Source organism: Odocoileus virginianus, chromosome 27 (genome assembly GCF_023699985.2).
Source record: "Odocoileus virginianus isolate 20LAN1187 ecotype Illinois chromosome 27, Ovbor_1.2, whole genome shotgun sequence".
Taxonomy (NCBI): domain Eukaryota; kingdom Metazoa; phylum Chordata; class Mammalia; order Artiodactyla; family Cervidae; genus Odocoileus; species Odocoileus virginianus.
In genome coordinates, this window is record NC_069700.1 from 9769464 (window position 1) to 9781680 (window position 12217).

The window sequence follows — 12217 nt, forward strand, 5'->3', positions numbered from 1 at the left end:
TGGCAAATTCAGTTCTGGAACCCAAGACATCTATTTCTCAGTTCAATGTGTATTCTGTTTTAGCACCCACGGACATTTCCGTGATAAGCAAAGTCCAATTCTAGAAGACCTTTCTCATAATGATCTTCCCTCTTGAGTTCTTGTAAGAGGATAGAATCTCTGACTGGTCTGTGAATGTTTGTAGATATTCTTTATAGCTAAGGTTTCAAGTTTAAATATTTTGGGTTAATTTTTGTTCTAAGCCCCTGGGGATTGTGCTTAGATTATATAGCTATCACACAATTTGGCCCAGCTGGGATCCTCTTTTCATGAAATAGCAAGGAAGACTGGTACATGGGGATTAAGAAGCATTGGCAAAAGAGAACAGTCTTAATACAATAACTTCCCACTCTGAGCCTTTCTGGCCTAAGAATTTCTCCTGGCCTTAACTGAAGAGAGGGGTGTGTGTGTGTGCTAAGTCTCTTCAGTCGTGTCTGATGCTTTGCAGCCTCATAGACTGTAGCCTGCCAGGCTCCTCTGCCCACAGAATTCTCCAGGCAAGATTACTGGAGTGGGTTGCTATGCCCTCCCCCAGGGGAATCTTCCTGACCCGGGGATCACACCCATCTCTCTCACATCTCCTGCACTGGCAGGTGGGTTCTTTACTGATAGCACTGGAAGAGAGGGGTAGATAGAAGCAAAAAGGGATTTTTATCTTCTTAGTGAAAGGAGATATACCAAAACAGTTCAGAACTTCTCAATTTGTTGAAATCTTGATTTTGCTTAGTTTAAGTTTATATAATACTAATTATATCCTTGTCTGACTGACCTATACATTCATAGATCATTTTTTCCAGTGGGTACGTATGTTTGCTAACAAAAACTATTCTCAATCAACTATTGTAAAAAATGTTATTTTTTGCTATTGTTTTTTTTCTTAAGAAAGTTAATCAGTAATTCATGACTACTTTAGCAATAAAGTCTCCTAAATTTTGCATTTTTATTCAGCCTTTTAATTTATTGTTCCTGCATGTGATTTTGGCAATGTTTTATTTTATTTTATTTTTTGGCAATGTTTTCTGCTATTTTTATGGTGGAGAAATATTGGCATTCTTTGCTTTGAGAATCAATTTGACCCTTTTGACTACTCTGGCTAATTTTACTGGCTCTCTCCATTGCCTGGTTACAGATTTGTGGGTGGGGGGAGGGTAGAATTATCTTAAGTGAATTATTTCTAGGAAAGCAGTAATGAAGGCACTCTTCAGGTTATTTCATTCCTGTGATCCAAATTTGATTATCTAGCTGATATCACTGGGGACACTTGCAGCTTTAATAATTACATCTCAAGGCCTAAAGAAAAAAAGAAGAAAAATTACATTTACTACATATTCACATGCAGCCTTTCAGAGAGTTCCCATCTGAAATCCTGTTTGGCTGCTTTAAAAAAAAAAAAAAAAAGATTGATATCAAGATTCTGCTTTAAGAGTTCAAGCTCAGTTGACACTTTGTTCTTTCAAAAAAAAACAACAAACCAAAAGCTAGATTTAAACAACTGTTTTGGTAGAAGTGTTTAGTATTGCTTATCTGAAAGAGTGAAAAACCTAAGCTATTGATTTTACCTTTCCTTTTGGAGGACAGTTTTAGGATTTTTTTTGCCCCTAGAAAGTTTTGAGGCTCTGATTCATGTTAAAAGTGCCTTATTCCATTATAAACCAACACAGCTTTGAAGCTGTCTCCACTTCTAGGTCAAGGGCTCTCCCTGTGGCCAGATGCCAGTTTTATCCTTGGACTCTCATGATCCTCAGAAATAAATCAACTTTCCAGTAAAATCCTGTGACTGCTCTGTTTTACATAAAAGTGTGCAGCCTGGGGCTGTGATATTATTTTGCATTTTAGGTGGAGAAGAAGGGAAAGAAAACATTCGTTATTGCTGAGAGACAACTCCAAGCGGAGCGATAATTATGGATATGAGGGCAGCTGGGTACCATACTCACTCTCCCAGCAGCATCTCGAACCCCAAAGCTTATTATTGATGTCGAAACAAACATACAGATGACTGTAAAGTGTTCTAACCCACATGTGGCAAGGGTCAATACAGTCCATGAGTTAAAAAAGCACTGAGTAGTTTGCCTCTTAGGTAAAAATTTCTTCCTCATGGCAAGAAAAAAAAAAAAAAGAATGAATTACTACTATACATAGCAATACAGATGAATCTCGCAATGTTGAAAAATAAAAGAGGCTACACATGAAATAAGGTCTCCTGTATTGTTCCACTTGTATAAACTTCAAAGTCATACAAGACTAATCTATTGTGTTAGAACTAAATATATAGTTTACTTTTGATGAGGGAAAGGACTGTACCAGATAGGGGGAATGAAGGTGCTTCCAGGAGGCCAGAAAATTCTATTTCTTGACCTGGCTGATGGACCCAGAGGTGGGTTCACTTTGTGATAATCTATTAAGCCATATACCTGTGATCTGGGTGGCTTTTACTATAAGAATTATTTACTTCAATTTAAAAGTTTAAAAATAATATTCTCATTGGGAAAGACAAATTTAAGAAGCATTAGAAAAGCATTTCGCTAATTAAACAATGGATATTTATATTTATAGAGGAAAAATAGACAATTCAAACGAGCTAAAGGAAAACAACATGCAAAACTTCAGTGTAGGGCGGTGGGAGCCTCCTACCCTGCTGCAGGGAGTGTTCCCTGCTGCCGCTGCATGTGGCTCTATCTGTTAAAGACATACCTGGTGACCCAGATTCCCACGCCTGGGTGTATATGCAACAGAAACACGTGCATGTGAGCACCAAAAGAGGAGCAACTCCATTCATAATGGCCCCAAACTGAAGACAAGTTGTCTCCCAACACTAGAGTAGATCAAGTGTGGTATTAATATATCCAACCTTAGAATACCATACAGCCTTTTAAAAGAAATGAACCATAGTATCCTTAGCATAAATGAAACTGAGAAACCTAATGTTAAAAGATAGAAGTTTTTTTTTTTTAAAAAGGCATATGTTTCCATTTACTTAAAGTCCAAAATATAGGAAAAGATAAATATGTGAAAGTATCAATATACACTTAAGTGGAAAAACTAAAGAAAAGGAAAAAAGAAGTTATCATAAAAGTCAGGGCATTGAGGAGAGGATGGGTTGTGAGTGGGAAGGGGTGGATGGACAGCCCCTGGGCCATATTCTATTTCTTGATTTGAGTAATGGTTATGTGAGGGCTCACATAATAAAAATTTATGAAATTATACTTTTATATATCATGTATTTTCTCTAATGTATATTTCACAATAAAAATGGAATAAAAATCACATAAAACCCAATTAAATACTCAGAGATAGTTATCTATTTAACACTTTGATATGTATATTTTCCAGACCTTCTTTAATGCAATAGGTACATCTTATCCACATGACTTTGTAGCCTTTAATTTTTGTTTTCTTTAATGATAGGATCTCCCAGAAGAAACTCTTGGGTTCTTTTGTTTTCAATTTCCATTTAATTTTAACTAAGAGTAAATATCATACAAGCTTTATGCCCCTCTGGAAGGCTAAAGCCATGGAGTGGTTTTCAGGAAATTAGGTTGCTTTAACCTAAGCTACAGTGATTCATAAACCAATCTTCAGGATTTTGCCATAGCTCATGGGAGACTTTTACTTCTCTGTTAATAATGCTGCAGCTTCAAAAGAGAAAAGCCTCTTTCCACCTCTTCAGTGTGCTGCCTCTTCAAAAGGAAAGGCCAGGCAGTGAGGGGAAAGGCCAGTATGGGAGTGGTCAGGACGCCTGAGGGGAGGAGGAGGTCACCATAAAATGTATTCTAATCCTCACCATGCTGATCCTGACCTAGGAAACATTATAAAGTACTGAAATCTAACAAAAAATGATCCGGGTGCTTTATAAAAAATAAAGTTGTTCCGTTGCTCTCCTTGCCCCGAGGGCAGTCCAGGTTTTCTCCCCTCTGCCTGGAACACACTACCCCTCCCAGTCGCCTGATCAGCAAGCATCCTCCACTGTTCTCCTTTCCTTTTCATCATCTGCATATTTCACCCTCCTCAACATTACATGGTTGAAGAAACCTTCTATAACCACCCAAGCAACAGCCTCAAGGCACCCTGGACCTACCACATCACAGCACTGGTCACCATGTTTTGAAACTGCCTATTTTCTCGTCCACAAATACACTGCTAATCTATAAGCTTCACACATGCAAGGACGTGCATGTCCTTCATGCACGTGTGTCTGTTTCACCATCGTAACTGCCAGCTCTAGTGCATATTAGTACCCAATAAATACAGTCATTGAATGGGTGGAAAACAGTTGTGAAATGAGATGAGGTGTGAGCTGGGATTTAAATTAGGCTCTCCCAACTCACTTCACCCATTAAACACAAATGGCTTCAAAGAGTCCAGTCAAACCAATGCAGGATGGTGTGAAGCTTTAAATTTTACCATGGCTTTATTTCAAATACTTACTGGTGAAAGAATCTACTGGCCAATGAAGTAGACCCAAGAGGTGTGAGTTTGGTTCCTGGGTCAGGAAGATCCCCTGGAGAAGGAAATGGCAACCCACTCCAGTATTCTTGCCTGGAAAATTTCATGAACAGAGGAGTCTGCACACTACACTCCATGGGGTCGCACAGAGTCGGACACAACTGAGCACACATACACATACACCAGTAATAGCAGTTTGTATCTTTTTTTATATTTTGGGAAGCAGTTTCACAAGTCTTACACAATTCCAACAATAAACCCTCCAACATGAACTGGGAAGCTATTAATGTAACCATTTTATAGATGGGAAAACTGTCTGAGAGAGCTTAAGTAATTAGCTTCATATTAAAAGATTATTTTTCAGTCTAAGCCAGGAACAGTAGGCAAGAATACACAGAAGAACTATACAAAAAAGATCTTAATGACCCAGCTAACCACGATGGTGTGATCATTCACCTAGAGCCAGACATCCTGGAGTCTGAAGTCAAGGGGGCCTTACGAAGCATCACTACAAACAAAGCTAGTGGAGGTGATGGAATTACAGCTGAGATATTTCAAATCCTAAAACATGATGCTGTTAAAGTGCTGCACTCAATATGCCAGCAAATTTGGAAAACTCAGAAGTGGCCACAGGACTGGAAAATGTCAGTTTTCATTCCAATCCCAGAGAAAAACAATACCAATGAATGTCCAAGATACCACACAATTACACTCATCTCACACTCTAGCAAAGTAATGCTCAAAATTCTCCAAGCGAGGCCGCAGCAGTACGTGAATCAAGAACTTCCAGATGTTCAAGCTGGATTGGGAAAAGGCAAAGGAACCAGAGATCAAATTGCCAACATCTCTTGGATCATAGAAAAAGCAAGAGAGCTCCAGAAAAACATCTGCTTTATTGACTATGCCAAAGCCTTTGACTGTGTAGGTCACAACAAACTGTGGAAAATTCTTCAAGAGATGGGAATACCAGACCACCTTACTGTCTCCTGAGAAATCTGTATGCAGGTCAAGAAGCAACACGTAGAACTGGACATGGACCAACAGACTGGTTCCAAATAGGGAAAGAAGTATGTCAAGGCTGTATATTGTCACCCTGATTATTTAACTTATATGCAGAGTACATCATACAAAATGATGGGCTGGATGAAGCACAAGCTGGAATCACGATTGCCTGGAGAAGTATCAGTAACCTCAGATATGCAGATAACACCACCCTTATGGCAGAACACAAAGAACTAAAGAGCCTCTTGATGAAAGTGAAAGAGGAGAGTGAAAAACCTAGCTTAAAACTCAGCATTCAGAAAACGAAGATCATGGCATGTGGTCCCATCACTTCATGGCAAATAGATGGGAAAACAATGGAAACAGTGAGAGACTTTTTTGGGCTCCAAAATCACTGCAGATGGTGACTGCAGCCATGAAATTAAAAGATGGTTTCTCCTTGGAAGGAAAGCTATGACAAACCTAGACAGCATATTAAAAAGCATAGACATTACTTTGCTAACAAAGGTCCATCTAGTCAAAGCTGTTTTTTCCAGTAGTCATGTATGGATGTGAGAGTTGGACCATAAAGAAAGCTGAGCAAAAAAAAATTGATGTTTTTGAACTGTGGTGTTGGAGAAGACTAGAGAATCCCTTGGACTGCAAGGAGATCAAACCAGTCTATCCTAAAAGAAATCAGTCCTGAATATTCATTGGAAGGACTGATGCTGAAGCTGAAACTCCAATACTCTGGCCACCTGATGCGAAAAACTGACTTATTAGAAAAGACCTTGATGCTGGGAAAGATTGAAGGTGGGAGGAGAAGAGGGCAACAGAGAATGAGATGATTGGATGGCATCACCGACTCAATGGACATGAATTTGAATAAACTACGGGAGTCGGTGATGGACAGGGAAGCCTGGCGTGCTGCAGTCCATGGGGTCTCAAAGAGTTGGACATGACTGAGTGACTGAACTGAACTGAAGCCAGGAACTGGTAACCCCTTAGAGCTGGAAGTGTATACCACAAAGAGACATGTTTTTAGGCAGTAGGGACATAAAATAAATATGTGACACCATTCTAATTTTTTTATCTTATAGTAGATATTTCCTTTTTTAAAGCATTAATTTTTTAGCTTTATTTTTATCACAAAACTAGCACATTTGATGTAGAAAAAAGAGCACAAATAAGAAAATCAAAATCACTTATGATCACATTAGGTAGAATATCTATCATTACACCGTTTTAATAACTGACTACATATTCAGTCTGGAGCTTCGCTAGAGTGAGAACTCCCCTCCCACACTCTCCTCTTTCCACCCACCCCCGACTCTATTCTTTATCTTCAAATTTTTCTGAGCTATTCATGCCCATTTGCTCTTTTATTTGAATTTGAGAATTAGGTTTTACTAAAACTCTGTTGGGATTTTTATTGGATTTGCATTCCTTTTATAGATTAATTGGAGTAGAACTGAAAATTTTACTATCTTGGTTCCTGTCTTTCATAAACACAGTATATTTCTCCATTAATTTATGTCTATTTTAATGTCTTTTTAAAAATATGGAAAGCTTCAGAAATTTGCATGTCATTTTTGCACAGGGACTGTGTTCATCTTCTCTGTTCTGCTCCAACTTTAGTATATGTGTTGTCGAAGCGAGCATTCAGACGAATTTTTCTTTTAATGGTTGGATTATATTAGGAGGGAAAAGTAACATATCCTTCACTTTCTTTATGAGACCAAAAAGGAGATTAATCTGAAGTAGTTATTTCTATCAAACATAAAAGCATTTAGTTGTGTGCTAAAAATGGAGGAAATGTTTCTGACTATGTTATCTTGCACCTTCTATCATCTAAATGAAAGGTTTTTTTAAAAAAATTATTTATGTTTTCTTTGGGCTAAAAGGGAGGAAACATTTTATTTATTTTTGTGTGTGTCGGATTTTTAAAAATTTTATTTATTTTTTAATTGGTGGAATATTGCTTTACAATTTTGTGTTGGTTTCTGCCCTAAAGTAACACGAATCAGTCACAAACTGTATATATACCCCTTCCCTCCTGAGCCTCCCTCTCCTCCCCCAATATTTCTGTATATCTTTTACTTTGGCTGCGCTGGGTCTTCGTCGTGGCAAGTGGGCTTCAGTAGTTGTTAAGCGAGGGTCGCCCTGAGGCATGTGAAATCTTAGTTCCCTGACTAGGGATCTAACCTGAGTCCCTGCATTGGAAGACAGATTCCCACCAGGGAAGTCCCAAAGTGGAAATTCTTTGGTGGTCTTGACAGAGACCTGCAGCCAGACAAAGGGGTTGGGACGACAGCGGAAAAGGAAAGGAAAGGAAAAGATGGGCAGACGTGACTTGGAGGAGGGCTGGCGAAATGGGTGGAGAACAGTGGGGTGGGCGGAAGAAAGTGGGGAGGAGAAAACGACAGCAAGTGTGGATTCTCTGAGTTCTGCTGTTCTAGAAAACCAGCAGCATCCCGTGGGATCTTGTTAGAAATTCAGAATACTGGCCCCAACTCAGATTTACCCAATCAGAATCTTCATTTTAACAAGATCCCCAGGTAATTCTTAGGCACAGTCAAGTTCCAGAAGCTCTCAGTTGCCCCCAGCCAATCTGAGCCAGTCCTGATCAATGTCATCAGCCTTGGCCCTATTAATAGACAAAACTGGTTTGGTTGCCTAGAGACCTGGAAATCTGGTTCCTCCTGTAGCCTCTGCATCTCGGAGTGCTCCTATCACTTTGGCCAAAGCCGTGTGACTCCAGTTGGCCTCAGTTTCTCTGCTAGCGTGTCAGTTCTCTGCAGGGATTGGATCCTGGCCGGGACCCCAGTTTTCCTCAGCACTGTCCTCACGTTCCGCCAGAGGCTTGCACTGCCCCTTCCTCTGGGACGCAGGGTGTGATTTTCTACTCTCTTCTCAGCTTCTGCTGGGGACCTGCCCGATCACCTGGAACTGTGCCTGATTTTGAATACTGTCACCTGGACTTCTTCCAGAACTGTGTTCTGCTGGCAGAGAGTTCACACTCAGATATCCAAGTAGCCTGGCTCAATCTGACTTAGTCACGGCCTTTGACCGCTGCACACCAGTCTGCCTCGCTGCCTCCTGGGGACGGGCTAGCTTCTGAAGACACACTCTGTCCCCTCTGTCCCCCGAATCTTGGCTTCTTCCCCCTTCCCAGGGCCTGAGCTGATGCAGTCTCAGCCTGCCTTACACACAAATGTCTCCTACTAAAGAGAAGGAGGCCAGCACAGAGCGAGGGCAGCAGGACTTAGGCCCTTCTCTCTCTCAGCATCTGTGATGCTGGGACTTCATGGCCCTGCTTGCCTGTGTAGACCGTGAGACGCCAAGCACTGCCCTTGGAGCCCTTTAGGTAAAAGATATCCTAAGAGTCTTGGAAGACTACTGACTACAAAGGGGCCCAGCTGTTTTGTGCAACTTGTAGTTTTGGCTCCTTTCTCCAAGGTGGAGAAAAATCTTTGTGGCCTAACTTACTTTATGAAAGTGAAAGTGAAAGTCGCTCAATCGTGTCCAACTCTTTGTGACCCCATGGACTATACAGGCCATGGAATTCTCCAGGCCAGAATACTAGAGTGGGTAGCCTTTCCCTTCTCCAGGTGATCTTCCCAACCCAGGGATTGAACCCAGGTCTCCCACATTGCAGGCAGATTCTCTGCCAACTGAGCTACGAGGGAAGCCAACTTACTTTATAAATATAGGTCAATGCATACAGAAGCTCAGTCATTTCTCTGGTTCCCATATAACCATTTCACTTTGACCTATGGCGTTACACCTCCTGCCCTGCTCAATCTGTGGTGGAGCATTATACAAAGTGTATCACATCTGCTCCTGTGTTTTAAGCCAGCACAAAATGACATGAAGTTCACGACAGTCAGGTTGGCCATCAGCTAGAGAGGCCAATTTTTATTACTCTCTGCTAATTTATAATGAAGCACTGACTTTATCTTTAAGATTGTTGCATCATTTCTATTCCTAAGAACGATTCTTATGGTGATTTAAGGAAAAAAAAAAAAAAAAAGACGATGAGAAGGAAGAAAGAAAACAAGAAGTGTGGCAGCACCCACAGCAGCTAAGGAATGGTGTGGGTGTTGTTTCCATTATTTACATACATAACACTTTCACAAGAATCCAAATGTCTTACAAAAGAAAATACAAATTGCAGGAAAGACGCGATAACACAGCAAGACACAAAGAAAACAATTATCCAGAGGAAGATTTAAATTTGGCATCAATCGTTTGCAGCAAAAGAATGGATAAGTATCCACTGCCTTCTTGCACATAGCAAGGTAGGCATGTAGTGGCATTTGTCATGGTCCAAAAAGAAGTTCCATGTAAAATAGAAGGAAATACATGCTATGTAATGTAGTCACTCCAAGTTTCTAAAGTTGCATGGCAATCTCATTAAATCAGCAAGGGTACGTGAATACATGGTTTCCCAAAGACACTCTTGGCCAAGCAAAATCAAAGGTCCAGGAAGAAGTTACTCAAAATTAGCAAGAGTGTTTGGATAGGAAATAGAACATACACAAGCATGAACCATTCACTGGATCATTCTAAAGGTCCAGGTTTTCTCAGGACAGAATTTATTGATAAGTCATGAAGAAGCTGTATTTGAAGTTAGTCTAAAAAAATCCCAATTTTGATGGACAGCGTGAAAACTCTCCTTTAGTGATTTTCAGTTCTATGCCTGATGTTATGTCATTCTTTGAACAGGGTTCCTACCAACCATTTAAACTTTTGGCAAAGGGGAAACCTGGTACGGGGGTGGGGGGGGGCAGGAAATACTCTCAGGAAAAATGTCTAAAATGTTGTAGAGGCTTAAAAAGGGATAAGTAGACAAAACAACACATCACTACTAGTGTAGTATGTGCAGTTACAGTCAAACCACTCAAAATTACAATGTCATTTGTCTTCTTTGTATCTCTTTTGTTTTTACAAGGCACATGGCAAAATCAACAAATACTATATCATCCCTCTGAGGATTCAGCTGGGGAAAAAGCATCGGTTAGCTCATCTCTAGAGTAGCTATTATTAGCTTGCTTCAGTTCTCTCATACGATACGCACCCATGCTTATTAAGCTGCTTGTTTGCTTCCTTTGTCATATTCTTCTACGATTAGGACTACAGCTATGCAGTGCACTCTAGCGCAGCCCAGAGGTACCCATTTCTACAGGTTTTTCCAAAACCGATGTAAGCTCCATAGTTTTCAAAAGGTTATTCATTGGAAGAAACATGCAAAGTCATATTTGCACCTGATGTTGAACTTTCCTATACATAATATTAGGGACTTCCCTGGCAGTCCAGTGGGTAAGACTCCATGCTTCCATTTCAGGGGGCGTGGGTTCGATCCCTGGTGGGGCAACTAAGATCCCACATGCTGCACAACATGGCCAAAAAATAAACAGATGAAAATAAATGTATAGAAAATATTACTGTCCCTGTACTGGATTGTATATTCAGTGTTACCCTTACCTCTCCCCAATCCATGATCACTCAGAACCTGTGAATATGACCTTGTTTGGAAATAAGAGTCTTTGTCAACGTGACCACATTAAGATGATTTCATACTGGATTAGTGTGGGCCCTAAACCCAGTGACTGGTATCCTTGTAAGAAGGTCCTTCAGAGATGTAGACATGCAGGAAGACCATCATGTGAAGACAGAGGCAGAGACTGAAGTGACGTAGCTGCAAGTCAAAGACTGCTAGTAACCCTCAGAAGCTAGGAGAGCAGCTCAGTACAGGTTCTAGTCTGAGTCTTTGGTGGGGGGATGTGGCCTTGGTGACACTGATTTTGGGCTCCTAGCCTCCAGAAACAGTGAGATATAAATTTCTATTGTTTATACCAGGGGTCCCCAACCTCCTGGATCTGAATGTCTGATGATCTGAGGTGGAGCTGACGCAATAATAATAGAAATAAAGTGCACAATAAATGCAATGTGCTTGAATCATCCCCAAACCATCTCCCCCGACCCCTGGTCCATTGAATCATCCCAAAACCATCTTCCCCCCACCCCTGATCCATAGAAAAACTGTCTTCCATGAAACTGGTTCCTGGTACCAAAAAGTTGGGGACTGCCCAACCTTTAAAACACCCAGTTTGTCGTATTTTGTCATGGTAGCCCTAGGAATCTCCAGATTATGAAAGTGAATACTTCAAATTACATAAAGACTTGATATTAACTTTCCCTTAGATGATGAAACCAGGGGAAGAAAAGGCTACTTGTCATGGTGACAGGGCAAGTCTAAACCAAAGATGGGATTAGAAACTGGTCATTCTAGGATCACAAGGCAGGTAGAACTGTAGACGAATGAAAGTTTCAGCTAACGCACTATGACACTGATATCACATTTAAAAGTGAGGTATAAGACCTCCATGTGCAAAATTTGCAAGGGAGGTTATCAAAATCTGATCACATGGCTTTCAACCCCTCACATAAATATAAAGTACATAAAAAGTGAAAACTAGAAATCAAAGATGAGAGTTGTTTTGTATAGAGTAGTCTGTGTGCTGGGTGTCCTCCCCCCACCAACTTCTCTAAATCTTCAGGGGCAAAGAAAATGTGAGTAGTTCCTCTGGATCAAATGTGGGTCACCCACAAGAGAATGCAAACATGGGGTTATCTTGCATCCTTTCTAAAAGGATCATTTGGATAAACAAAAAAGTTGGAGTTGATAACAGATTCCTGGGGCCCCAGGAAATCTGGGTAAGTGATCAGCCATATTAAGATGGATCCATCT

The 12217-nt window shown here is 40.6% G+C and overlaps 1 long non-coding RNA gene and 1 other non-coding gene across 2 annotated transcripts in view; one reads left to right on the top strand and one right to left on the bottom strand.

The window, feature by feature from the left end:
• The window catches only part of LOC110129908 (uncharacterized), a 57197-nt gene that overhangs the window by 12895 nt on the left and 32085 nt on the right, over window positions 1-12217 (top strand). The window lies entirely within an intron of this gene.
• Window positions 7019-7125, bottom strand: LOC139031665 (U6 spliceosomal RNA). Its single transcript, XR_011484168.1, has one exon. It is a non-coding gene; the product is annotated as a U6 spliceosomal RNA (small nuclear RNA).